At 52.4% G+C, this 26,784-nt stretch overlaps 2 protein-coding genes across 2 annotated transcripts in view; both read left to right on the forward strand.

Moving 5' to 3' along the window:
• The window catches only part of FXYD2 (FXYD domain containing ion transport regulator 2), a 182,833-nt gene extending 163,410 nt beyond the window's left edge, over nt 1–19,423 (forward strand). The window contains exon 9 of the mRNA XM_061203592.1: nt 19,414–19,423. The gene's annotated coding sequence lies outside the window, so the exon portion shown is untranslated. The remainder of the gene's footprint in view (nt 1–19,413) is intronic.
• Nucleotides 1–26,784, forward strand: part of DSCAML1 (DS cell adhesion molecule like 1) — a 346,359-nt gene that overhangs the window by 134,043 nt on the left and 185,532 nt on the right. The window lies entirely within an intron of this gene.

Consider the following 26,784-nt stretch of genomic DNA (forward strand, 5'->3'; position numbering starts at 1 on the left):
CCCCCTCCGTCACAGATGGGGAGGGGAGGGCTGGGAGGGCACAGGGGTGGTGGGACAGGAGCTCTGGAGGAGTGGGCAAGTGTCAGCCGCTCCATCTCCTGGTCCTCTCCCGTGTAAGGCCATCACACACAGCTGCCTTTCCTGGTGCAGGAGAAACCTCATGGCAGCCTCTAGTCACATTTCCACAGCCCAGGTGACCTCTGATAATTTAGAGGAAGACCTGGGGACTAGAATAGGCAACACACCTGAGATTAATCCCACCTATGCTATGTCTCCAAAAAGGAGAAGACACTGCCAAGTATCTGTTTCAAAGTCGGGGGCTTCCCTGCTGGAGTCCAGCCTGGTCCAAGGGTTCGCTTTCAGCCTTGTAATCTGAGAACTCTGATGAGGAAGGCGGTGCAAAGGAGGAGTGAGAGCCGAAAGCCCAGGTCTTGCCAGTTTAGAGGAACCACTCTGAAGACAGACAGAGGCGAGCCGGGGCTGCCCTGGGCGATCAGAGATCGTGGTAACCACAACTAGCTCGTGGTGTAGGCACTGGCGTCCCTGATGTCTCTCTGGGCTACAGGAGGGAATGAGAACATCTGCCTTGAAGGGATGCTGTGACTCTAAAACCAGATAATGTTAAGAAAGTACTTTGAAATTCTGAGGGACAACAGCATTTTAAGGGTCTAATTATTCTTACTTTGCTCAGATGCAACGCAGGGCTCAGACAGCTGAGCGGAGCATCCGTGAGTGTTGGAGCTAGGAAAACGGGGGCCACGGGACAGAAGTGCTGCCGCTGCAGCCCCTGCCAGGGTCTTATCATCCATTTCTCTTCCTTGTCCCCTCCCTGGGCCAAGACCAGGGCCATGGGACGCTGGTTCAGCAGCTGTGGACAGAGGCAGCTGTGATAGGCTGTAAGGGCAAAGCACTCTGGGCTGAGGCTTCGGTCAAAATGTGGCCTGAGTCTGCACCCTGGGCTTCTGGGAAATGGCCCACAAACCAGGCCATTTCTATTTGCACACAGTCACGGGGCTGACCTCCAGGGTCCCTCACCCTCCTCCACCCACCGGAGCCACTCCTGCTCTCTCCCTGGAGGTCCCTGGGGAATCCTCACTGCCTGTGCTTTCCTGGGGCCGGTCTGGGCTGTTGTGGAGAAGCCACTGTGACCCCGCACTGCAGGTTCCCTTTGGGCTCGAACCCGTGACCACAGCCATGGTGGGAAGCTGGGCGATTAGCTGCCTCGTCCTGAGCAGCCCTGGACCAGTCCCAGTCCCAATAATCTTGATAATCCTAGCAGGCCGCCCGCCTGGAACCCCAAGCTTCACCCGCCACCACACACACACACCCCTTAAACAGGATGATTGAGACCAGCTCCTAGGACAGCCCCCGATCCACTGCTCAGCACCATGACCTTCCTTTAGGTGTGTGTTCAGACCGTCACAGGCTGCAGCAGCGCCTTTGTGTGAGGCTGCGTGTGATCTTTTCCGGCTTTCTACCTAATTGTCCTGAAAAAACTGGAGGGGAGGGTTTCTAAAGAGCTACAGTTGCTTCTCTTCAGGGCATTCATTCATTCATTCATTCAAGTAACATTTATTGAACATCCTCTGAATTCCACAATTAGGCCTTGCAAGCCTGCAATAAGACACGGGTCCCATGCTCTTGACATCTGTAAATGCAAAAGCGATCTACACTAGGCCAATCCACACTTACAGGTTCTCTAGTCCGGGGACTCCCGAAACTGGCTGTGGCTCAGAATCACCTGGGAAGTGTTCTCAAACAGATTCCTGGGTCCCACCCTGCAGATCCAGGCTCAGAAGGCCCGGGGTGGGACCTGGAAATCTGGGCTTTCTGAAAGTTCCCAGATGATGCCATGGGGAACCATGTCCGGGGACCCCTGATGGAGTCCATTCTCTGATTTCACAAATGAGGAAACTGAGACCCAGAGAGGATTGATTAACTCGCCCAGTCAGTGGCATGGACCCCTATCAAGTGCCCTTTCCAGGATGTCTTGCCAGCCAAAGGAGGGACTGGATGAGCCAAACAGGTGGCTCTGGCGAGGGACCATCTAAAAGGCTTCCCGAGAGGCAGAGCTTGGGAGGGCTGTGTTTCAGAGGGATGAAGGAGGGAGGACTTTGTAGGCTCGGGGGGGGCATGGAGGGGGCAAAAGTCTCAAAGTGAGAATTCCCTGGGCCTTCGGGGTGGGACAGGGGCGTAAGAACTAAGAGATAGGTCCAGAAAAGTAGACTTGGGGCAAATTTGGGACCAAGGAACTCATACATTATTCAGGAGGCATTGGGAAGGTTTTTTGGCCCGTGGTATTTTTAAGACAATTACTGTCACAGTAAAGAGAACAATTGGTTCAAGGCGGGCTAGCCCAGAGCAGGGAGATCAGTGAGGAGGGAGCCCCAGCGTGCCCCAAGTGCGCGTGGCGGCTGCAGTGGGCCCGGAGACTGCAAGTGATGGTGGATCAAAGATGTGATGGTTTGGGAATTCCCTGGCGGTCCAGTGGTTAGGACTCCGTGCGCTCACTGCTGAGGGCCCAGGTTCGCTCCCTGCTCGGGGAACTAAGACTAAGATCCCACAAGCCGCGTCGTGGCGCCGCCAAAAAATATATGTATGTATATATATGATGGTTTGAACCTTTGTGTCTGGAAGTATGACTGGTGTAGATGGGAGACCTATCCGGCAGGGGAGATGGATTTTAAGGGAAAGACGTCTCCTTTGGGTGTTCAGCTGAGATGATGTATGTAAACCATGAGCCACCATTCCCGGCCAGAGCAAACGCTCAAGAATTTGTTGTTATTTGTTGTTCTACCACCAGCTCAAGTCTGAGCCTGTGGGAATCTCACATCCCCCACCTTGGTTGATCTTCTCCCGGTACAGACGCACCTTCCCAGGAACCATCAAACCTTTGACTTTGCAAAGATTTTACCCCCTGTCTCTGGAGGCGGCTGCCTCAGACTCTGGGCCCCCCAGGGTTGCCAGAGGCTGGAAGGGGCAGGAGAGCACGGGGCGAGACACTTATTGAGTGGCTACCAGGAGTGAGTCTGCACCAGGCCTCTGCTGTGTGTTATCACTCTCTCACTTCACACAACCACCAGCTAGGGGTCACCACTGTCCCCATCCTGCAGAGAAGGTGAGTCACACATGGGTCACTCCATGACCTGGGATTAAGGGGCAGAGCCAGCCACAAACCCCATGTCTGCTGACCCCAAAGCCCGTGCCACTTCCCTCACTAGGGCCACGGCTCCCCGCAGAGTCCTCTCCTCTCTTCCTTGCTCACGTTTGATTTCCTCTGACGCATGAGGAATTGAACTCAGCTTCTGAGTGACCGGTGGCCGGCCGAGGTGAACTGCACGGAAGCCTGTCCCGCTCTGCTCTCAGTCGTTTTCAGAAAGGGCTCTGGTGCTCGGGCAATGGCTGCCAACTCAGCCTCGAGCCTGCGCCTCTGGGGAAGCCCAGAAGCACCCCTCACGCCTCCACCCCTACCCTTCCCCTTGGTTTCCAGAGTGGAACTAATTCACCCCAGGGACACACAGCTGGGCAGAAAAACCCGTCCTCCTGCTTTCCAGGTCACTGCGGCTCCCGCTGCAGAGGGCGAGAGCATGAAGCTGGGCACAGACGGTGCTGGCGGGGAGAACGGGGTGCAGGGGATTGGGGATGGGGTGTGGGCTGGGCAGTGCCTCCATGCAGGGCTAGGTGGCATGACCACCCAGTGGGCTGCTTCTGGGCCCCAGCATCTGTCAGGGCACCTCTCTGAGCCTCTGCGTGGACCGCTGGACTGGAAGCCCCAACAGGGAGGCCACTCAGGCACAGGGTCACCCGAGGCGCCGTGGGGGAGGGGAGGACATCTGAGCCAGGTCAAGAAAGGCTCCCTGGGGACAAGTCTCCCTTGCTCCCCTCTTTCTCTCCCGGGACTCCCTCAGCCTCTCCGGCTCCATCCTCCTCCACTTTCTCTGCTCTGCTTTGCTCTCTCAGGCTCCTGCCTTGTCTTTGCTTTCCACTAGCCAGAGGGCTCTTCTCTCCCCATCTCCCTTCCCTTTTTCCAATTGTCCTTCCTCTCCCTCCTCCTCTCCCCACTCCTTTCTTTCTCCCCTTTTCTCTTTGTTTTTACCTAAGCATCTGCCTCTTTCCCAGGCATGGACACCATGCTTTTGCCCTAATGCCATAAAAACCTGAGGCGGCACCAGTTTGCTTGCTCCCATCTTCTTTATGTCCCTCTACCTCCTGGCTCACACCTAGGTCTGGGGAGCAGACCCCTGCTCAGACCGTCTCGACACTGCCCACCCGCCTCGTTAGCCTGAGTCTGTTCAAGAGTTTGCTAAGCCCCTACTAGCCCTTTCCTGGGAAAGCAGGGTGAGGGCAAAGGGACAGGAAGTGCTCAGTGCCCCGTCATTCCCATCGCGGTGCCTTTGCTGACGCCACTTGGGCTCTGCGTCAGGTGACCTCCTCTCCATCTCCAGCTGAGCAGGCTCAGGAGGAGGCATAGGCATAAGATACAGTGTAAAAAGTACTAGGAAAGGAAGCTGTGAATTGTAAGCCCACCTGTGACATTAGTGAGCTTTGTGACCTTGGGCAAGTCACATTGCCTCTCTGGACTTTGCTTTGCTTTCTAACGTGAGGGGATTGGACAAGATAACTTCTAGGGACCTGCCTAGCCACAAAATGCTAGGCAGTGGCTGCTTTGCTGAGGTGAAATGCCTCTCACTCTGTCTCGTATCTGAAATCTGACCATGTGGGATTCATTCCTTTGGCTATTGAGTGTTTTGCTTCTCTAGGAGAGACCCTTAAAGGCGAGTATTCTTTGACCAGTGGTGTGCTGGCAAATGGTGAATAACCAGCTCTCAGGGAGAGGGGGAGCCCCGATGTGTAGTGTTTGCAGATTGATTTTCATGACTTAGATACCCCTTTGGAGGCCAATTGCAAGCTACCGATATGATATCACTGAACGAGGAGTTGGGAAGAGAGGCGCAATGGGCTCTCTGAGCTGGCATGAGCGGCTCCAGCACACTCAGTTAATGACTTGTGGCCACTAGCGGGGAGCACAGCCTGCAAGAAGGGGGCAGAGGCATGGAGTGGGGGGGTGGGAGGGCTGGGGGGCGGGGGTGAGGGAAGGGAAGGGAGTCTAGGCAGGACGGGAGACCCGGCAGAACTCACCCAAGGTTGAACTTCCTACCCTTGTCTCCTTCCTCTCAAGCTCCTCCTTCCTCAGCAAACATGCTGGGGGCGGGGCCGGGGGGGGGTGTTGTCCATCTTGAAAGCTTGAAAGAAAGCATTTCCCTCAGATTCTGGGGAATCTGCAGAAACTTCCCTCCCCTCCAATCATGCCAGACCGCAGCCCCAGAGACTGTCTCTCCAACAAAAAAATCAGGACCCCTGCTCTGACAGAGGGCTTTCCCCACCCCTGGTTTTGAATGTATTTAAATGAAGTCTTCCAGGGTCTAAAAATTAAATCCTGGTTATACATTTAATGGAATGCCTTTATTAAAAAGAATAAAAATTATTTTACATTTGAATAGAGCTATAAAAATTCAGCTAACCATATAGCAGCTAATACCATATTTGAAAATAGAAATCGCTCAAGTTATTAGGATTTGTTAATACTGGGTAGTGGGTACATAGATATTAGCTATATAATTCTTGATGTTCTTCTGTACATTAGAGATATTTCATAATAAAAAAGAAAATGAAATGACTCAAGAAATCAAGAAGCTTGGCTCTCCTAATTTCAGTGCCAATCCTCCCAGGAATTTCTCTCCCCATCCCTTTAAATCACATGGGTGGGGAAAAAAGTAGCCTCAATTGTCCTGGGTCCTCAGATAAAGGGGCACGGAGGGGACACTGGGTCCCCGTAGGTGGGTAGGGTGGGTCCTACTGGGTAGGTAGGTGGGAAACCCCAAGCGAACCCCTTCTCTCTCTGGGACCCACTGTCCTCATCATCAAGTGGGAAAGGAGTTTCCAGGGCATCTGAGGTCCCTTCAGGTCCTTTGGGGCTGCAGCCACTGTCTCCAAACCTCCTTGCCTGGGCCAGATGAGCCCTGCAGGCTTCTGTGGAAAGTGTTTCCACACCCCAATGTGAACCACCAGCTGGAGGGATCCCTCAAGCCACATCCCTGTCTGTCCGAGCTGGGCCAGCCCACATTGGGGGGGATGACGATGCCCACACCTAAGGCTCCCAGGCCCCGTCTGTGACGCTGAGGTGGCCCTGCGGGGTCTGGGACGGAGTGGGAGTATATTTGCTCTGCACTGCGCCATTTGAGGTGGAGTCCAGTGAATGGGAGGTGGGTGTTTTGCTGTGTGGGCTCCGCCCTTGACCGGCCAGCCCCAGCTGAGTTTCCTTGACCACCCCACTGCGGTCCCCGGTGTCAAGTGCCTTAGAGCTTGCGGTGCCCCTTCAGCTCTGCCTGCTGCAGAGAAACACTTGTAAAGGGGGTCCCCGACCCGGAGGTTGAGATAGATGCAGGCTGCACGGCTGAGAAAGCTCCCAGCCTCCCCCTCGGCTTCTCCATGACAGCTACAAATAGGCTCTTGAACGTATTTAATAAACCCGGGGAAGGAGTTGTGGCCGCCTCGCCTCTGCTGGGGAAAGTGATGGATGTCTTCAGTGGGGAGAGGAAAGAAAACTTTCTAAATGGGCTCAATTTAGGGAAGGAAAGCGGTCTGGAGGGAGTTTTTTGGATGCCAGCACATACGCGTCAACGTGCAGGGGAAGAGAAGCATCTTTGTGGCCCCGGCCGAAGCTGGAAACTCCCAGGAGCCTTAGGCTACACTGCCCGTGCTCACCTCAGTGCCCAGGACAAGTGAGCAGTGCCTGGAGAAGCAGGCAGGCCCTGGAAAGCTCTTCTCCACCCAGGCCTTTAAAGTGAGGGTCGGAGTGGATGGTTGGTGACTGGAACCTTGGGATTCTAAAATCACCCTTTTATTTCCCAAGAGGAGGCTTTGCATCTTGTACCGGGAACCTTGCAAGATGTGGGAGATGTGGCTGCCAAGTGTGTTTCTCTCGGAAGAGAAGAAGCGTGCAAGGCGAGGGGTCAGATAGAACTGGGTGACCATGAGCATAGCACATGACCATGGGTCCTCAACAGGGCCCAGCTTTGCAGGCTTCCTTGAAGAGCTGTGACCCACAGAGAAGGAGAGCTCTTTGGGTAGGAACTGGGGGAACCAGACAGGTATCTGACCAGCCTCTACCCTGAGGTTAGTTTCATAGCCCAAGGGAGCCTCTCCACGCCCCTACCTAGACAGGCTTGTACATTACATTTCACTCTGGCACCTCCCCACCTTCTGCCTGTGGATGGGTCTTGCTACTGTTTGGTTTTGTGTGTTTTTTTTTTAAAGGAATTCCTTTATTTTTATTATTTATTTATTTATTCCTTTATTTTTGGCTGTGTTGGGTCTTCGTTTCTGTGCAAGGGCTTTCTCTAGTTGCGGCAAGCGGGGGCCACTCTTCATCGCGGTGCGCGGGCCTCTCACTATCGCGGCCTCTCTTGTTGCGGAGCACAAGCTCCAGACGCGCAGGCTCAGTAGTTGTGGCTCACGGGCCCAGTTGCTCCGCATCATGTGGGATCTTCCCAGACCAGGGCTCGAACCCGTGTCCCCTGCATTGACAGGCAGACTCTCAACCACTGCGCCACCAGGGAAGCCCTTGTTTTTGTTTTTAATTGAAGTGTCAGTTGATTTACAATGTTGTACCAATCTCTGTGGTACAGCAAAGTGACTCAGTTATACACATATAGACGTTCTTTGGGTCTTACTACTTTTCAAACCACTTTCCTCACCTGTGGAACGCAAATAAAGCCTGTCCAGCTTACCCCGTGGGTCGAGGGAGAGGATCACAGGAGCTGAGGTACATGGGGGCTCTGAGCCTGCTGCAGGGTGATCGATGTAAGTGTTGGCAGGCTCTATGGGATGACTACCCAAGCATCGTTTCTATGGAGTGGAGACGCCACTGGTGCCCTCCCCTGCAGAAAGCAGCATCTGAGTCAGTACTGAGGCTTAGGCTGGGCCACCCAACTCACCTGTAACTGGACAGGCCTAGACTGGGTAGGATCAGTATTTTACAAATGATTCAGCAGCTCTTCTTGGGTGAATGAAAGGCTGCAGAGAAGAATCCTCCGCCCTCTGGAAAACTAAAATAAAAGGAAAACTTGCAGAATTCTTTAAGGGATCAGCCTTGAATTTTCTTCCCCAACACCAGCCTCAAAGAGTAGGGATGTGGACCAAAAGACATGGGGATATTTACTGGGGGGATGGGATGCACTCGTGCATCACATACATGCAGGAGCTCACAGTCAGATAGACAGGCAGACACTTTGGTTTTCTTCCATTATCCATCATGGTCTGACATCCATGAAATGAGCTCAACCCTTTCAGAAACTGTATTTTCAGCTTGTCCCACCTCTTGGGGTCAGATGTTCCCAAAGTTTACAAGCTTCCGTATGAAGTCACACTTTCTCTCTCAATCTTAAACTAGCCCCGTAAAAGCTTCAGAGGGAACTATATGGAAACAAGCAGATATAAAGAGAACACAAGGTGGATAAATTCAGACTCAGAACTAGGTAACAAGTACACCAGAGGCGAAGTCTGAAATCCCTGCAGGTTGAGGGTTAAAGGTTTTAGTGGAGAGCTTAGTACGGGCGAACCAAAGGAGTTTTGTGTTTCTGGGGAGGAAGGTTGGGGAAACCGTCCTGCCTTCTCCTCTTGCTCCTCGAGGGCACCCCAGAGGAGGCAACATTTCCCAAGCTGCTTGAACACGGGATGGCTTTGGCAACCTGGGCCAGGAAGGGTGTTCTAGACAGAGGGTCGGAGATGGAAGGAGGAGGATGGAATCCAAGAGCAGACTGGGCATCGTCAAGGGTTGTTTCTCAGCCCCTCCACTCTGAGGTCCTCATCTTAGCAGCAGCAAGACCTGGGATCATGGCAATCCACTGGCCCATGAAGGAAGCGGGACCCGCAGAACCCACTCTGGGCCACCACAGCCACGGCCCCCACGTGCTCCTTGCCATCCGAAGGGACACAACCCTCCTATGTCTCAGAGTTGCTCCTTTCCAAACCACCACCTGGCGCCATGGTTCTCCTGCTCTCCCAGCAGCTGTCTATGTGGCTTTGCCAACCTGGGATCCCACCGAGGATCTTGGCAGTGGGGCCAGATTGTTCCCATTCTTGTTCCCTAGACTGTGCCCAGGTGGCCTATGGGAGCAAGGCTTGTGCACAGACCTGGACGGAAGCGCAGATTCTTGCAGGTAGGACCAGAGCTCAGGGAAGACAAAAGGAGGAAGGGAGCTCAGAGCTGGACAGATGGAGATAATAATACCACTCACCTGCTAGGGGTGCTGTGCGGATTAAAGAGAGAATGCACTTACCGGACTTAGCACAGTGGCTAGCTTGTAGTAAGTGCTTAGTAAAAGGCTGCCAGTAGCTTCGAGCCCTAGAGGCGTCACCTGGCCTCGGTCATGTGAGCTCAGCTACTTCCTATTTGTTTTCTGCTACTCAGGGCTGTAAGATGTGGGCTTCCTCCTAAGGGGAAGGAAATTCAGTCTCTGGGGAGCATGGAAAAGGAGAAATACAAAACTGAAAATAATATAGTGAGCGCCTCATATGTGCTGGGGCAAAATCCGAGATGCTTTTAGTATATCCTTTTCTCCCACATGTATTATTTTTACCTTTTTTGGTATTATAATTATGAAAAAAATTTCAAATAGACATAGAAGTTGAGAGGCTGCCCAATGAACGCCCTTATGCCCATCACCCAGTTTTAACAGTTACCAAGATTTTGCCACACTAACTTCATCTTCTACGTTCTTGCTCATTTTATTTTCACTTTTGCTAAGTTATTTTAAAGCAAACCCCAGACATTTTATCATTTCACCCCTAAATATGTCAGCAGTCATTTATACAAAATAGGGACATTTTCTTACCTGACCCTAAGGCCCTTGTCACACCTAACAACAATGACGTGGTGTCATCTGATACCCAATCCAGATTTGAATTCCCCCAACTTTAAATACATTGCTTTTGGGAATTCCCTGGGGTCCAGTGGTTAGGAGTCGGCGCTTTCACTGCCAAGGACACGGGTTCAATCCCTGGCCAGGGAACTCAGATCCTGCAAGCCACTTGCGGCACGGCCAAAGGCTAAAACAAATAAATAAACACATTGCTGTTTATCCTTATCACCTCTTTGTTAAGTCAGGTGCTAACTCCCATTGAACCATACAAGTCGGAGAGGTTAAGTAGGGTGCCAGGGCCCCAGCCACCAGCAATTGGCCAAGCCCTGCTAAGGGGGCCATGCCCATGTACTGGACCTGGGTCGCTCTGGCTGGCACCACGGACCCTACCTGATAGCTGTTTTAAGGCCCAGAGTCTGCTTAGCGAACAACACTGTGGTGCCCAGAGCACCCTGAGACTCAGATGCAACCGGATCCCAAGTCATGGTTTCTGCCCTTTAGGAGCTTATGATCCAGTGGGCTTGGGGGTGGGGTTTGCAAACCAGAAGCAGCTCAAGTGCAATGACAAGGGCTAAGTGGGAGGTGGAAAGGAACACAGTAGGAGTTCAGAGGAGAGACTGGTGGAGTGGGGAAAGCTGCTGGGGAGAGAGCGGCAGGCCGGTGTGGCAGGAGAGCACGGGCTTGGTGGCCAAAGACATGGCTTGGAATCCTAGCTCTACCACTTTACCAGCTCTGCGACGTTAGGCTCCTGAGCCTCAGTCTACCTTGTTGGTAAAATGGACTCAATAATACCTCTTCACAGCACATGAAGGGCCGAGCTGTGAATGATAAGCAGTAATTGCTCGTTTCCTTCTCCTGTAGTTCCGTGGGAGTGGCAGGCCCTGCAGTGAGGCATAGGGCCGGTTGCAGGGCAAGGCCACACTGCGTCCTAGGGCAGGAATTAGCACTTGGTGACGCTGCTGCCATTGCCCCCAGCCTCAGCCTCTTCCCTCTCTCTGAGTCTCCCCCTTCTGAGGACCCTCCCATCTGGGAGTTTAAGGAGGTTCTGCTCTGTCACTCTGGAGCTAATGCTGACCGGATCCCCTCCGTCCCTTCCTAGACAATTAAAAAGCCTCCACATCAGTCCCCATTGGCCGGGTCACATGGGATGGCTGCTACAGTCACAGGCAGCTGTGTGCGGAGGCAGAGAGGGTGTCTGCGGGGGAGGCTGGGTGTATGCGTGCGTGAGACACCAGGGAGGTCATTATATCCTCATCTTGGATGTAGACAACTAACCATAAGAGGCATTCTCGCACTAATGTGCTCGCAGAGAATGCTGAAATTAGCCTTGAAAGATAAAGAGCTAAGACTGGGGTTGCCTGCTCCCCAGCAGCCCTGCAGCCTTTGGAGTGATCAGCCTCCATTGTTAGGGGTGGGGAGAAGGTGGCATTTAGCCATCTGTGTCACAAATGATCTCTATCTGGGACCCTTGGGTCAACGAGCTCCCAGTCCTGGCAACCGATCAAACCCGAATTACTTGGCAGGATGGCAGGGGAACTGAGACGTGGCCTCTCCCCGACTGGAAACACGCAATCTCGTCTTGCCAGTTGGAGTGGTTCTAACCTGATTAGCTGCAGAACGTAATGTGTGTATTCCCCTCTCTCTATGAAGAAAAGTAGGGGTAGAATAAATAAGCTTTTGATAAGATTATAGCTATGTGCCTCGGTTTTGTATTCTTTTGGTTGATGCCAGAGCACATCTTCCTTCATGCACACACATGTGCACGTACACACACACACGCACAGCAGGAAACAAATCTCATCTCAGTTCTCTGACGTGACACATCTCAGTGAGTGCAGCTCCGGCCCCGCACTGTGCTGGGGGAAATTGAGGATGGAGAAGAAACTGAAACAAACACAAAGGAGGAAGCAGGAGCGTGCCTGGCCTGTTTGCAGAGGCCAGAGGCGGGTTGTGGGTAGATGTGGGCAAGAGGTGCGTGTGAGAGAAAATGGGGGTTTGGGGGTTGGGGCCATGGTGTGAGGATGAGAAGTGATCAGATTCAAGACGTATTTTGTTTCTTTTTTTTAAATTAGGGTATAGTTGCTTTATCAAGATGTGTTTTGAAGACAGAACGAGGAAGATTTTCTGATGGGTTAGATGGGCCAAGGATGATGCCCAAGTTTTTTTGGCTTAAGCAGCTGGAAAGCATATGACTGGACCAGAACCCAGAAGCTGGTTTTGAGTCCTGACCAGGGCACTTGCCCTGTAGGATTTAGAGCAAGTCATTCAAATAAACTCAAGCCCGTCTGTAAAGTGAGAGCAGCAATGCCTCCCCTACTTCCTTCCCACGATTTTCCTAAGGACTAAACAAGATCTTGGATGTCAGGATTCTCTGCCAACATGGTGTTAGGATGACAATGCCAGCAAGTTGCTCAGCAGTTGAACGGGCTGCCTGGGCAGGGAAGGAGCTCTTTGTCCATCAGTGGGCGGTGATACGGGCTTTACACGTGTGTGGGATGGGGAGTGAGGAAGAAATTAGGAAAGAGAGAGCCACTGCCACAGCCCAAGCACTGGGAACTGAGCCGTGGTTATGCTGCACATTTGAGAACAGTGACTGCGGCTGCCACTTCTGAGGCTTCCCGAGCAGCCCCATGTGCTGGAGTACCATCCCCCGCCCCTCGCACCCAACTCAGAGTACCCGCCTCTTCTGCTCACCTCTCCGAGAGAGAACATTCCTGCGTAGCTGAAAAGCCCCTTCTAGGGTGACAAGACAGAAACGGAAAGGCCAGGTGTCAAAGGGAAGATGGGCAGCAGAGCCCCCCAGAAAGAGGGCAGGAGGCACGTGGGGCAGCGGAAAGGGCAGGGTGGAGGCTGCGGTTTCTGGGGCTCTGCAGCCGCGGCCAATCCTCCCACACTGGACAGCAGCCGCACCCAGCCAGCAGCTCCTGAGCCGTCTCTGCTTCCCCTGGCAGGCCTGCAGCAGAATCGGGGGGTGGGGGAGCAAGCGTGCGGGTCTGCACCCCCCTTCCTGCCCCCCTTTGGATTCCATCACCATCCGTCCCCCTTCCAGAGCCTTCCTCCAAACCCCTCAGCCGCAAGAGCAGGGTAAGAAAGACTTTTAGACCTGTTTTCATCCAACCCCCCAGCCAACGTAGGCAGCCCTTCTCCTGGCTCATCCTGTTCTGTGGGGATACTTGTGATGTCAGGGGTCTCACCACTTTACAAGCAGCCTAGTTAATTGCCTCAGGCCTCTGATTGTTGAAACATGCCAGCCACACCCACTGGGATGACTGTACTTTAAAGGACAGATAATAACACGAGTCAAGGACGTGGAGAAATCAGAACCCTCACACACGGCTGGTGGGAATATAAAATGGTGCAGCCACTTTGGAAAACAGTCGACCTTTCCTCAAATGGTTAAACATGGAAGTACCATACGCCCAGCGATTCTGCTCCTAGGTATCTACCAAGAGAAATGAAAACAAACATCCAGACAAAAAGTTGTACACAAATGTTCAGAGCAGCATTGTTCGTAATAGCCAAAAGACGGGAACAACCCAAATGTCCATTAACAAATCAAAGCAATGATAAATAAGGTGGAATATCCATGCAAATGGGTTATTATTTGGCTGTAAAAAGGAATGAGCTATGGATTCATGCTATAACATAGACGAACCTTGCAAACATTATGCTAAGCCAATCAAAACAGACCACATATTATATGATTTCATTTATATAACATATCCAGAACAGGCAAATCTATAGAAATAGAAAGTAGATTAGTGCTGGGGGACAGAGAGTTTTGCCCAGGACTAAGGGGTTTCCCCAGGATGTGGGACTTTCAGTGCTAAAGCTGGGATAGTCCGGGGCAAACTGGATGGTAAGTCATTCCACGCAGAACCAAATCTGCCTTCCCAAAATGTGCACTGATTGAGTTGGGGTCTCCCCCTGGAGTCACCCAGAATACATCCAGTCCCTACCTTGCCCCATGACAGCTCGGCTGGAAGAGAGCCCTAGGAAGAGACCCAAACCACCTCTGCTGAGCTAATATCCTCTGCCCCTTGGCCATGTCTCAGTTGGGGTTCCCTCACCATTTGGGGTGGTCTCTGCAGAATGGGCTCTGCCATGTAGGTGGCTGTTTAACAGAGGGGGCTGGAGCAGTACCCACCACCCCAGCTGGTTTACCCGTGCAGGGGAGCAGAGCCAACATCCTTTCTGTCTGGAGACTATTTCTCTATTAATGCAAGCACCTTGCATTGCCTTTTGGGTGGGGGGGAGCCATATCTTAATGTGTGGTCCTGGTAAGATCCCTAAGTGGTTTACGTGTGAAATTGTCACTTCCGTTGCCACTTTTCCCTACTCATTTTTATCTGCTTGTATCTCATTTTCTCCCATTTCTCTCATGTATCTATTTTTTGAGCATCTATTATGTACAGTGACGTGGGGGACATCACAGTAGCCAAGGCCTGGTCCCTGCTCTTATGGAGCTCACAGCTTCAAAGGAGATTTCCAGACCCTTACACAGACATTTCAGATGCTCTGAGAGAAACTCTGGAACTGCAGTGACCCAGAAACCTAGGTGCACAGGCTGCAGGCCTCCACCCGAGACAGGGAAGGCTCCTCCGAGGAAGCGACTTCCAAATCCAGAGTTGATGGATGAGCAGGAGTTACCCAGGCAAAGTGCTAGGGATATGGGGGTGGAAAGTGGGTTCCCAGTCAGGGAACATCACGTGCAAAGGCCAGGAAGCAAGAGAAAGTGTGACCTGCCCGCTGTGACGGTTAATTGGAGAGACCAGCATGGACTGATGTGCCCATGAAGCAGGGTGTGTTTTATCAGGATCTCCTGGAAGTGGTTCCTCTATATTGTCTACAAATAAAATAATAATAGGTAATGATAATAGCTCCGATTTATTTACTAACTACTACTTAAGCACTGTACCAATTTCTTTTCACATGTAAGTTCTAATCCTTTCAACAACCCTACAACGTTGATGTAAAATTCACATTTTACAAATTAGGAAACTGAAACTCAGAAAAAAATCAAGGAATTGCAGAACTAGGAAGTGGGGACCGTGGGTTTTAAGCCCAGGACTACCCCATTCTAAAGCAGGTTTCTTGCCAGCAGTGCTTTGAGTAGGAAACTTTGGGGGTTTCAACATGTTTTGGGGAGATATGGCTTCCTACTCTCTCTCTCAGGGAGTGAGGGAAGCATGGAACTCCCATCGTGGCCCACCCAGGATGGAGCCCATTTCCTTGGCTGGGAGGGGAGGGGCAGGTGTAGAGATAATTTCTGAGGAAAATACGTCTGGTTAGCGTGTTCCTACATGCTGAGTTACTGGGTCTCAGGTGCTGGTTTTTGCTAATCCCAATACATTGGGAATTGTTTAACAGGATTTTTCCTTTTAATTAAAATATGGTAATGAAACTTACTGCTTCACTCTTAAAAAGGAATGTCTATTCCCCAGATGTCTGGCCAGGAGAAATATGGGTATAATTTTATTCACTGTAGCCATAGCGCCGATGAAGGGCTCAGCTTTTCCTCAGACACAGTGCCTCAACATCAGCACATTAACCCTTTCTGACCCCGCTCACCTGCCAGGACAAGGTCCCTGGCTTCGGGCAGCAGGGCGGGTGGTCTGCGCACTGGTTGTGATTTGGACGTGGTCAGAAGAGAAATTACCAAAACCCCTGCGTCGGAATACAGTTTGGTTGGGCCACTCTTTGGAAGGGGTAGGGATGAAAGGAAGGGAGGACGCGGAGCCCAGAGAATGAGGCCAACCCTTGGACAAGTCATTTAAATGACCTGGGCCTCCACTACCTGCCCTGTTCCCCAGCAGTAGGTTTCCATGATTTTAACCCAGTTTTGGCTAAAGCGACATTTCCCAGCCAGCATCATGACTGCTACATCATCGCCTCCTCTTCTGCATGTCGTAAAGGATGGATTCTTCTTTTTCCCAGTTCTTCTCTTTTCTCACGTACTCTGCTCTGCTTTTCTCCTCCCCCACCTCGATCCAACTCCTTTGCTCCTTCTCTTCCTCCCCTTCTTCTTCTTGACCCCTCTGTCATCCCTTTTCCTCTTTTCCTTCCCTTCTCCCCTCTCCCAGACACAAATGATTCCGAGGCTCATCCCCAGTTCCTTCCTCTGAGCCCCGGGGTCACCCTGGCAAAGGGAAATTGACAGATGAGTCACAGAATTTTTTTTAAAAGCTGTTGGGAAGTTCTGCATTTAAAGCCATAAAACCCAACCACTGGCACCACTTCCCTCGTATACCCGTGATTCTGGCGCTGTAGGAAACAACCCACAGCTTACTGAATTCCTGACCAGCCAGGGATGAAATGGTGAAACCGAATTTGCCCGGAAAGAATGGGCAGACAGAGCTGGGCTCGCTCTCCCCATCCCCGCACCCTTCCTCCCCCTCTCCTCCTCCCCTTCCTGTGCACCAAACCGAATGTGATTGTTTGCTGCTGCAGAACATCACAGACCAGAAGAATTGCTTAAGAAGAAAATATTGGGGTTATGCATTTGAGAGCAGCCTGAGCTTCAAGTAACCTCAGGGACTGCACATCCATCTTTAATCAGCCCCCATAAGGTGATGTGCTCACTGTTGAACAGCCTGTTGGGGGCTTGGTGGGTGGCAGGCATGGCCGTGCCAGCCAAGGGAGGAGAGGGTTTATGGCTTGGGCGCACTGCTCCCTGTGCCTAGCCACAGTGCAGACAAAATCCCATTTCAAGGCCCATTTATAGCCAGAGGCCTTGGCTCTTGAGAGGCGTCCCACTTCAGCTCCCTCTGGCACCGAGAAAGGAGAGCCCAGCTCCTGTGACTAGCCAGGCTCAGGATCCACCAAACTCTAATCTGTGACAAAGATCAGCCTTGAAGGGCAGGTGCGGCCACCCTGCAGGGGGCCCAGATGTTGGTGGGAGTGGAGGGGATGGGAGGGGCTGGCGAGAGGGAAGAGGATTTGCAAGTGGATGTGGCCTCGGGGCCCGGCTGATCAGCTCCTGCCACCAGAGCATTAAGGAGAAATCACTAATGCAAATTCCAGGTAGCACAGACCCCAGGCTGCCTCCGAGGCCCTGAGCAACTTAGATGAAACCCGCAGGCCCGCAGCATCTTATATTGTTGTTACCTTTTCCTGACCTTCTAAAGCCTCATATAGGAGCTGCAAGGGGCCTTAAAGATGGCCTGTTCTACCAAGCCAGGCAGAAGGGGAGTGCCGCTGCAGTTTGATGCCACAGTATGGAAGCGGAGGCTGGGAAGGATGTAGTGACACACCAGTGTCACACAGTTAATGACAGTCTGGCCCGGAACCGGTCTGCCTGATTCCCGCTGGCTCTCTTTCTGCTCAGTATGGGACAGCCTTTGAGACATCCAAAGTTCCAGCCCACATGAAACACAACCCCATCCCTGTTCCCCCACGCCTCCAGGAGGCCTTCTAAGAGAGCAGAATCATCTCTTTTCCTGTCACTTGCTGCTCTGTTATAGCCCCTATCCCAATCTGCCCCACATCAGGGTATGTAGCTGCCTTCCCTGCTGGACTGGGATTTCCCCAAGGCAAGGGTCAAATTTTATTCATCTTTGCATCCCTCACAATCCCCAGCACAATGCACGGCACGTGGTAGACTGTTAATATACATTTGGTGAACTTGAATTTGAACCTGTCCCATTGTTTCCCCGCCTTGCTCGTGGTACCACTCAGAGCGCAGGGTCATGGCCAATGCCAACCCATGCCAAAGCATCTGGCCCTTCCTCCTATCACAGAGCCCCACTTAGCAAGCGTGACGGTCTGGAGGACAAGAAAGGTCAATGCCATTAATCAGCCAGGTGGCTCTGTACCTTCTCCTTGCCCTCCAGGAGGACAGGCTTCCGTTTGCCGTGTTGAATTTTGAAGAGACAAGTGTCTCCCCCCACCCTTCAATCCCGAGGAGGGATTTGCAGTTTGATTATTTTTGAAAACAAGTTTGTGTAAAATTTGATTTGAGAAAACGTTCTTCTCCCACACGCTGAAGGATTGAGGGTCTGTAATCCCTCTCAAATCGCCCAGACGAGGTTGGTATTGCAATGTCTGCATCAGAGCTAACAAAGGGGGATTAGCAAGGAAAATTCTATGTGAAAACCTGCCATGCGCTGAAGGCTTTCAGTGTAAAGCAGATAAGATAGGTACAGCCAAGCCATTTTTAACCCAGTTTTTAGAGCACTCAGAGCCCTCCTTCTGCTCTGACAGGGAGCAAGGGCTGGATTTAGTTGCGTCTGTCTCCTCCCTACCCCTCCGTCCTTCTCAGCTGGGAGATGTGTTTTTATGGGGAGGACAAGGGTCTCCTTCTCTGAAGGGTCGCCGGAGCCCGGGCTGGCCGAAGTGTCTCCTGCCCAACCTCTCAGCCAACGGATGCGTGGGTTCCCACAGGCCACGGGGAAACGCTGACTGTTCCCAGGAGTCCACCCTTCTCGGTACAGTTGTCAGCCCAAACTCCAGATGATAAAGAGACCTCGCTTTGTGTTGTCTTTCCTGATCAGAAGGCTGAAGGACAAGGTGGTATTGTCCCAGGGGTGGTAAGATACTTAGCACCCACCTGGACCAGCCCGCTCCTGAGAGGCTGCGGAGCCTCATGGTAGGAAATCTGGCTTTGAAGTGACCACTTACTATTTGTGTAAACATAAACAAGTTAATTCCTGTAAGCCTCAGCTTGCTTTTCCTTAGTAGACAGTGTCTACCTCTAGCTTGGTTGGGAGACTTAAATGAGATAATACACATAGAGCCCTTTCCATGGTGCCTGGCACATAATAAACGCTTAATAAATGGGTAGTGATAGTTATTCTGAGTAAATTAGTACAGCTCTTACATATGGAGAAATCAATGGGTGAGAGACTCATGTGAGCCTGAATTTTCTGAAGGGAAAATTCTTGGGCTCGTTCCCTTGAACAAAATCCAATTGCAGACCAAATATGGGGGCTGTGTCATAAAACTCAGTGCAAGTCTTGGCCACCCCCTAGAGTGACTTTACAAGCGCTTGTCTTTTGACCAAATTGTCTGGTGGCATCTCAGCTCCCAGAACCAATCCCTTCGATGGCCTGCTCCCCCCTAGGATGAGGGGGTTCAGGCTGGTAAGGGGATGGAAAGGTTTAGAAGAGAAGGCTTTGAGGAAATACAGTGCCTACTTTCAGCTGCCTAAAGGCCCAGGAGGAAGCAGAACTAGTGCCAAGGGATGGGGTTTGGAGAGACCTGACTGTTTACTATAACCTGACAGCTCGAGTGGCCTGAGAACGCAGTGGCCGCGCTGGAACGTTGGTGAACTTCCCGACCCTGGGAGCATCTCAGACAGCATGTGGATAGCCTCTGATAACCAGGCTGTAGAAGACATTACTTCATGGGCTGGAGGCTACAGCTAGTTTACTGCTAGTGTCCCTCCAACAGTCCATGGGGCGCCGAGGCTATCCCCTCTCTGGGCTGCGACGTTCTCATCAGCAAGTGAGAGGCTTTGCTGCCCCTCCAGCCTGGGATAAGCCTGTGACTCAGCCAGCCGCTCCTGTCTGTAGACCTTCTCCCCTCTGCTTAGGGGGCTTCTCCCCAGCTACAGGGACCAGGTCGCTGTCCTCTGTCACCCCAGAGGTTAGCTCAGGGCCTGGCCCAGGGAAAAGGCTCAAAAGTGGAGGTAGTTGGATGGTTAGATGGGCGGATGGTTGGCTTAAGGAGTAATGGACACCCGAACACACACACTCACACACACATACCTGTACACATACACACACATGCGCACGCATACATGCATACATGTCCACACAGGTGCACACAGACACACATGCATGCACACATAGAAGCTCACTGAAATAGCTGCCTCCCCTGATGTCCAAAATTCTAATATATTCTTTCCTGATAAGCATTGTCCTCTCCCTTTGGGCTTCTTTCAACATGCAAATGTCCCGAGAGACTGCCCTTTAGGCTGAACTGAACGCCTTTCTCTGGTCTCTGAGAGTCCTGGGATCCAGTGCAGGGCAGACCCTGAAATGATTGTTCGGGGGCGTGCTAGTGAACACTGGCCGGGGCCACGGCTCCACAGGTCTCCTCCCAGGCTTCCTAGGGAGCATGGGGTGTAGAAACAGATGAGGCCCTGCTTCCAGAAGCCCTGGTGGAGCTCCCCCCTTCCCACCCCCCATCCAGCAGGGCAGGCGTCTGCAGGAGAGGCTCTCTGATGAGCCCCATCTTCTCCGCTGAGCAGGGATAAAAATGGGGCAGCAGCAGGGGGCCTGGGAACCCAGATTTGGGGCTTCTCCTGGGTTGACTTCTGGCCAGAGGGCTCTGAGGTAGGCAGGGTTGTCTTTCCAAAGACCCCTTGGTCTTTCCTGAGGGCCCTTTCTTCCCTTTCACCACCCCCCTTGCCCCACCTCTGACACCAGTGCTCTCCTGCCTATAAAATAGCAACAGCTCTCATTTGCTGAGCACCTGTGCTGTGCCAGCCACCCTTCTGAGCGCGTTATGTGCCCTATTTCATTTACTCTTCTCAACCCTTGGACCTCAGTGCTGTTTTCCCAGTTCTATAGATGAAGAAACTAAGGCCCAGAGCGGTCACATGACCTGCCCAAGGGCATACATCTAGGAACTGGGTCAAAGCTGGAACTTGAGCCAGTCACCCTTCGTCCAACTGTGCTCTTGGTCATACCCTAAAATGGTCAAATAGGGACGCTCTCTAGGACAAACTCACTCTCTCTCCTAGGGTATAGAATCTGGAGTCCAGATGCCTGTTTTCAGACCCTAACCCCACCCTCTGCCCTCTGTCTAGTCTTAGGCAGTGTATTCCGCTCCTCTATGCCTCAGTCTCCGCATCTCTAAAGTGGGGGCAACACCAGTTCTTACTTCTCAGGGCTGCTGTGAACCTCGCTGCAGCGGTGCCCTCAGCTCCTGCCAGGCCCCTCTGAGCGCACGGCCAGCACACGTTAGAAGCCGTGGAGACACAGCCCGGACTTCCCTTTGCCCTCAGGGGGAGGCCGCTTGGCAGGGTGGGGTGTGTGCCTCCTGGGCCCCCCAGGCCCCGACACCCCTACCCACACCCCAGAGCGTTCTGGGAGCCCGGGAGCTGGCGCCTTTGCCTGGAATGGCAGGAGTCGCTTGGAGTGGGGGTCCGCGCGGCTCCAAGGCCTCTGAGCTGAGCAGGTGTGTTCTGTTCGTCAGGCCAGTTAGCAGTGGGCGTATTAAGTGCATTCAGGGACCCGTCCTCAGGCCATGTGGCCGGGCCCCCTTTGGCCTGTCCTGCTTCTCTTTCTCTCCTTCCAGCCAGTTAGGAGACGGTGAGAAGAAGGGGGAAGGGGCTCCGGGGTGGGAGGCATCATCCCTGTGCCCTACAGCCGTGCCGTGCGGGGCAGGGGCGGTCTGGCCACCGCGCCACGGAACCTCCACAGGCTGCAGCCACTGCCCCCTGCCTCAGTGTGCTGTCTCTCAGGCCCTGTGAGGCCGCATCGGGCTCTCCTCTCTTTTTACATCTCTTTCTGGCTTCCCTCCCCTCCCCCACGTTTCTGAGCCTTCTCTGAGTCTCACCGACTGTCTCTCTGTCTCTCCCATTGTCTGTGTCTGTCACTCGCCATTTCCATTGCTCTCTCTGCCTGCCTGTCTTACTAGTAGTTTCTCATCAGCCTTGCCCAGCGCATCCAGGCCCCTCCGGCTGCTTCCTCCTGGGTGGGGAGAGCACTGTCCTCTGTCCCCAGGGCTCCCCTGGGGCTGTCCCAGAGCCCAGAGCAAGCCTCCCGCTGTCACGTGACCCTGAGGCCACCTGCGCTCCCAACCTGGGGCTCAGCCTGGCAGCCATCAATCAGCTCTGCAGTTCCCTGGCGCGGGGAGGAGCAACCTTGGAGCTTCCTGGCCCGGTCAGCCCAGCAGCCACGCAGGCCTCTTAGAGGAGGTCCAGAGGGATAACTGGGGGCGCTGGGCTCTCGGCACCAGGGAAGCTGCCTGGTCACTGGCACTTGCCTATCAGCACCGCTGAGCCTCCAAACCAGACCTCACACCCCAGGGGTAACCAGCGGTACCCAGCACAGCCATACCACCCCCTCCAGACCGTGACATGTATCAGTGAAAACCCCCAGACCTCCTCTCTGTGGAGCAGATTTACACTTGAAGTAGAGCTGATTCTTCTTCATCTTTTTTTTTTTTTTTTAATCCCTAGATCCGTTGGGTTTTGGGGTTTTTTGTTTTTTGTTTTTTAAGCCTCATTAATACTGATCCATCTGCCATTTCTAATTTCCATCTGATTTTGGGAAGTTCATGTTCCATGTGGGTTAGCCATGCTCAGGGCCAGCCTGGGGCCACACCTGGAGGGACTTGGAGTGACTTTGGCAGACGGAACAGGAGCAGGAATTATGTGACAGCCACATGGGCACATCAGACCGAAGGGAAAGCAGAGGCAGAAGCACTGTCTGGGAAGCTAGGGTGGTGACCTAGGCATGGAGGAGACAGGCCTGAACTTGGAAAGTGGGAGAAAATGTAGATGGGTGGACGGGTGAGGCTCTGGGGAGGCGTGCATTGTGGGGAGGCCAGGTGTGCGGGCTGGGAGAACCCCTGCAGGGAGGTGGCCAGGGGGACGCCAGGCTGGGCAGGCAGTCAAGTCCCATCTGGGAGCAACAGCAGGTCTGGAACCCAGCCTAGGACCAAGACAAGTGGAGTAAATGGTCAAAGGAAGGAAAAAGTGAGTGGGAGAGGGTCCATGCAGGGCACAGGCGGGGTCTCGTGTCAGGAGCCTAGCTGTCCTTCAAGGAATGTGGCCTGGCTGCTGGAGTACCTGCCCAAGTGAGGAGCCACTCTGGGCCCGCTGAGGTGGACTTAAATAGAACTTGGCAACAGATCAGCTGTCGAGGGCAAGAGAGAGGAAAAGTCAAAGCAAGCCAGAATAATAAAAGCTGACACGAATTGAGGGCTTACTACGTGAAGGAGACATTGGTATCATCATCCCCATTTTGCAGATGAGGAAAATAAGGCCCGAGATGGTCAGTATCTTGCTCAGGTCTATGCTTCTGGGAAGTAGGGGCTGGAATGTGAGCCCAGGCAGACTGGCGTCAGAGTCCAAGGTCTTAATCAAGACAGCTAAGTTAGTCCAAGGTCTGAAAACCATGAAACACAATAAAAAGTTTATGCTAATGAAATCCAAAGCTCAGTCTACAAGCCTTGCATGATCTGGCCCCCTCTCTCTGTCATCCTGGCGCACTCTGCTCCAGACACACTGGCCCCGGCCTCAGGGCCCTTGCACTTGCTAGTTTTCCATCAGAAACACCTTGCTCCCAGCTATCCACGTGGCTCACTCCATCCTGCCTTCCGGTGTGTGCTCCAGCATCACCTTATGACAGAGGCCTTCCCTGACCCTTGTATGAAACAGCAGCCCCCGTATCATTCTCCTTCCCTCTTTACCCCCCTTTATTTCTCTTCATAGCACTTATCAACCACTTGACCTACAGGGCCAACTTCCTTATGTGTTGATTGTCTCTGTTCCCCAATTAGAATGTAAGCTTCATGAGGGCAAGAATTTTTTCCTCTATTTTGTTTACTGCCACGTCCCCACAACCTAAAACAGTGCCTGACACATAATAGGCACACAATAAAGCTTTTTAAAAATAGTGGTAAAATACACATAACATAAAGTTTGCCGTTTTAACCAAAGTGTACAGTCCAGTGGAATTAAGCACACCCACCTTGTTGTACAACCATCACCTCACCATCATCCATCTCCAGAACTTTTCATCATCCCAGACTGAAACTCTGTACCCATTATACAGCAACTCCCCATCCCCCCCTCCCTCCAGCTCCTGGCAACCACCATTCTACTTCCTGTCTCTATGAATTTCACTGCTCTAGGGATCTCATATAAGTGGAATCATACAATAGTCATCCTTTTGTGTCTGGCTTATTTCACTTAGCATAGTGTCTTCAAGGTTCATCTTTGTTGTAGCATATGGTCAGAATTTTTTTTTCCTTTTTAGGGCTGAAAAAATTCCATTGTATTTATATACCATATTCTGTTTATCCAAGTGTCAGTGGACACTTGGGTTGCTTCCACCTTTTGGCCGTTGTGAATAATGCCGCTACGAACATGAGTGTACACGTATCTGATGAGTCAGTAAGGACTTTTTTGAGTGAATGAGTGAATGAGTGAATGAATGAAGTCTGGAGGAGGAGCTGTGAGGGGTGGGGGAGAGATAGCAGGAGAGATGTGTTTGAGGGACAGGCTGAAGCTCAGGGCAGAGGCTGGGGCTGGACCCAGGTTGAGGGGCTGACAGTGCCATGGTGATCATTGAAGCCTTGGGAGGGCAAGATCCAGGAGCGTGAGCGTGTGCTGAGATGGGGAGGCTTGTCCTGCTCTAAAACCAGTGGTTCTAACTGTACCAGGAAGCTGGGCAGGGAAGGCAGGGCCGCCAGGGACTCAGGCTCCTGCTGTTCCCTCCTCAACTCAGAGGACACGGAGAACGTCTGCCCTCCCGCCCTGGGAAGGGCCCATGAGCAGAGGCTGCCCCTGTGGGTTTTGCAGGGAGTACGTGGAAGGATTCATGCCATCCTGTACTCAGTTCCATAAGCCGGTGTTGTGGCAGGAATATCCCTGGACAAGGGGAAGAAGATGTGACGCTAGTTCTGTTTGTACGTCCACCCAGCTGTGTCACCCTGGACGCCTCCATCTCTCATCTTTAGAATTGGAATAATGACATAGGATGTCTCCCTCACAGGGATACTGTAAGGTTCAAATGCAATATGGGATGGACAGGCTTTATAAAACATAAATCCCTTTAAAATATCAGGATAATGATTGAGAAATCCCAGGTGCCCAGGCCCACGATGGTCTCTGTGAGGAATCTGGGGCAATGGAGCGTGCAGAGGGGCCTATGGTCCCCTCGGGGAATAAGAGTGGTCTTGACCGGAGCTGGAGGAGTTTGGAAAATGAAGCACTCATGAGGTCTGAGAGGGATACAAGGAGCCTAATGCCTGATAAAAAGAGAGGAATGTCAACCATGGGCCCAGGGGAGCAAGAGAAAATGCATGGGCTCTGTGCCAGATGCCTATCCAACTTGACCACACCCCCAGGTGTGTGATCTTGGACAAGGCACTTAACTTCTTTGAGCCTCAGTTTTCTCAGCTCCGAAATAAGGATGTGGAAACCTCCTTCGAAAATTTAATGAGATAATGTATGCAACGTGCCTGGTGCAGAAGTTGCCCACGTTCCCTACTGGGCGCTGCACGGATACACTCATGCAAAGACTTATACTGAGCTGAAAGCTGAGTTAAGCCATGGTCCTGGACGGGGTTTACATAGAAAGGGGTACCTGGGCATCCAGATGGTAGGGAACGTGAGTGCTGCGGCTCAGAGGCGGGAGTGCGTGTGGTGATGGGGGCCTGGCCGGCTTTACCAGATGCTCCCCCATGAAGGGCAGGAGACAGGCCTTCAATCAAAGCTTTGAAGATCAACACCAGCCCATGTGCCCAAGGCCTCAGGGAAAGTAGGCTGATCTAAGGAAAATCATCTTCAGATGGTGGCAAGGAAAGAGCTTTTGCATGAGAACAATGTTTAAGGGGGAGAGGAGGGCTGGGGAGCTCCTGGACCCTCTGGGAGCCTCTTGGTGGAGCAGGGACTACGGAGGAAAATGTTCTCTGCCATCTCAGCTTCTGGTGGGGCAGGATGACAGGATAAGCCCTGTCATATCCGCCCAGGAAGAAAAGGAATAAATTATGTTTCTCTCGTAATATGTGGTCACCTAAAAAAAAAAAAAAGAATTAGAAAATTAATTGTCTGCTGTAATTAGTGTAATGGCCTACACCATTAGAGGTTATTTACCACAGAAATAAAACTTCCCACCATAAATGTCAGCTCATCTTCCTACACGTAAAGTCTCGCAGGAACCACTGCCGACAGGCCTGGCTGATTTCTTTTGCAGGTTTCTTTTCCCCCCTCTCTCTCTGTCTTCCTAGGGAATTAGGGTGCTGCTTATGGGCAGGTGGCAAGCACCATGGAGTATATTATGAGATTTGACCTACTATATGCCTGCTGCGTGTTGCCTGGCCTTCTGGGCCCTGCCCCAGGTGGGCAAGATGTGGCGGACAGTCCTTGGGGACAGCAGGCCAGGGGAGCTGGGTCCTGCCAGGCCCGAGGTGTGCAGGTGTGGGCCCTGGAAACAGAGGGGCATTGAGTACCTGGAAAAATGATGAGAAAATAAGTGCCCCCTGCGTAGAAGGGGTATTTTTGTGTAGAGCTTTAGAGTCTGCCACACACTTGTACATGCTCTGCCTCATTTGGTCCTCACTGCAATGGGGCGAGCAGCTTGACGACCCCCTTTATGGATGAGGAAACTGAGGCTCGAGAGGACACAGGATGGCCCAGTGAATAAATGAAATAGCCCCAGACTCTTTAAGTACCTGATAATGGCCCGTCCATCAATCTAACCTCACCTCACTATCAAATCAAGAGACCTTGATTTAGAGGAGAGGGGTAAACACCTTGGATTAAGAGGAGAGGGGTACCCCCAGTAGACAACCAAGCAGCAGCATGGATGCCCAAATTCACCACTCAGTGTCCTATCTGTTCAGGAAAGGGCAGCCCTCCCTGGCAAGCCCTTTGCTTTGAGTGGCATCCACAGGGGACTGGGGCCACGCGGGCTGGGCAGAGGGCAGATGGTTATTTGGTCTGAGTCTTTGTCTAGGCCTGATGCCAGAAGAGGGGATGGTCCCAGCAGGAGCAGGCTGTGTTGAACGCCACCCAGGGGGCATTTTTACCCCCTGACCTGAAGCTGGTGTGGAGGTCTCCAGCCTCCCTTGAACCCAGGGCTTAGCTCCAGATAATGGGGCAGAGTGGCAGCTGTGGAAAACCCCGCTGCCCACGTACTGGGCGCACAGTGCCCGTGGAGCCTACCTGGGGTAGTTGCTT

This window comes from Eubalaena glacialis, chromosome 10 (assembly GCF_028564815.1).
Source record: "Eubalaena glacialis isolate mEubGla1 chromosome 10, mEubGla1.1.hap2.+ XY, whole genome shotgun sequence".
NCBI classification, from domain to species: domain Eukaryota; kingdom Metazoa; phylum Chordata; class Mammalia; order Artiodactyla; family Balaenidae; genus Eubalaena; species Eubalaena glacialis.